The following is a 1,888-nucleotide window of genomic DNA, read 5'->3' on the forward strand; positions in this document are numbered from 1 at the left end:
GGAGCGACTGAGAGGGGTGAAAGGAGAGAGAGAGGAGAGTGCCTTCCCACGGCCAAGTCAAACATCACACTTGAGGTCTTCAAATTGAACGTTTTCCACAACGGAGGCAAAAAGCAGATGTCCTTCACCCAACACAACAGTTGCAAGTGCGGGTGCAGGCCCTGCTCGGGACCACTGGAGTCACGAGACCCATGAGACAGAGAAGCTTTCCCGGGGATATAAGCTGAATAAATAATACAATTATAAAAAAAGAGAGAGAGGGTAACGACTGTGAGTGGAGTGGAGATAATGCAGAAGGTAACGACTGAGAGGGTAACAACTGTGAGGGTAACAACTGTGAGGGTAACAACTGTGAGGGTAACAACTGTGAGGGTAACGACTGTGAGTGGAGAGGAGAGAGTGGGGAAGGTAACGACTGCGAGTGGAGAGGAGAGAGAGGGGAGAGAGGGTAACGACTATGAGTAGCGAGGAGAGAGAATGGAGAAGGTAACGACTGTGAGTGGAAAGAGGAGAGAGAATGGAGAAGGTAACGACTGCGAGTGGAGAGGAGAGAGAATGGAGAAGGTAACGACTGCGAGTGGAGAGGAGAGAATGGAGAAGGTAACGACTGTGAGTGGAAAGAGGAGAGAGAATGGAGAAGGTAACGACTGCGAGTGGAGAGGAGAGAATGGAGAAGGTAACGACTGTGAGTGGAGAGGAGAGAATGGAGAAGGTAACGACTGTGAGTGGAAAGAGGAGAGAGAATGGAGAAGGTAACGACTGCGAGTGGAGAGGAGAGAGAATGGAGAAGGTAACGACTGTGAGTGGAAAGAGGAGAGAATGGAGAAGGTAACGACTGCGAGTGGAGAGGAGAGAGAATGGAGAAGATAACGACTGCGAGTGGAGAGGAGAGAGAATGGAGAAGGTAACGACTGTGAGTGGAAAGAGGAGAGAATGGAGAAGGTAACGACTGTGAGTGGAGAGGAGAGAGAATGGAGAAGGTAACGACTGTGAGTGGAAAGAGGAGAGAATGGAGAAGGTAACGACTGCGAGTGGAGAGGAGAGAATGGAGAAGGTAACGACTGTGAGTGGAGAGGAGAGAATGGAGAAGGTAACGACTGTGAGTGGAAAGAGGAGAGAGAATGGAGAAGGTAACGACTGCGAGTGGAGAGGAGAGAGAATGGAGAAGGTAACGACTGTGAGTGGAAAGAGGAGAGAATGGAGAAGGTAACGACTGCGAGTGGAGAGGAGAGAGAATGGAGAAGGTAACGACTGCGAGTGGAGAGGACAGAGAATGGAGAAGGTAACGACTGTGAGTGGAAAGAGGAGAGAATGGAGAAGGTAACGACTGTGAGTGGAGAAGAGAGAGAATGGAGAAGGTAACGACTGTGAGTGGAAAGAGGAGAGAATGGAGAAGGTAACGACTGCGAGTGGAGAGGAGAGAGAATGGAGAAGGTAACGACTGTGAGTGGACAGGAGAGAATGCAGAAGGTAACGACTGTGAGTGGACAGGAGAGAATGGAGAAGGTAACGACTGCGAGTGGACAGGAGAGAATGGAGAAGGTAACGACTGCGAGGGGTGAGAGGAGAGAATGGAGAAGGTAACGACTGTGAGGATAGAGGGGTTAGAGATAGAAGGTAACGACTGTGAGTGGAGAGAGGAGAGAATAGAGAAGGTAACGACTGCGAGTGGAGAGAGGAGAGAATGGAGAAGGTAACGACTGTGAGTGGAGCGCGGTGCGAGTGGAGAGCGACTAACCACTGCTAGTGGAGAGCGACTGCGAGTGGAGAAGGTAACGACTGCGAGTGGAGAAGGTAACGACTGCGAGTGGAGAAGGTAACGACTGCGAGTGGAGAGCGGTGAGAGTGGAGCGAGGCGCCGATTCGTCGCGTGCCGATTCGCTTCCGG

Source organism: Lampetra fluviatilis, chromosome 15 (assembly GCF_964198595.1).
Source record: "Lampetra fluviatilis chromosome 15, kcLamFluv1.1, whole genome shotgun sequence".
In the NCBI taxonomy this organism is placed as follows: Eukaryota; Metazoa; Chordata; class Hyperoartia; order Petromyzontiformes; family Petromyzontidae; genus Lampetra; species Lampetra fluviatilis.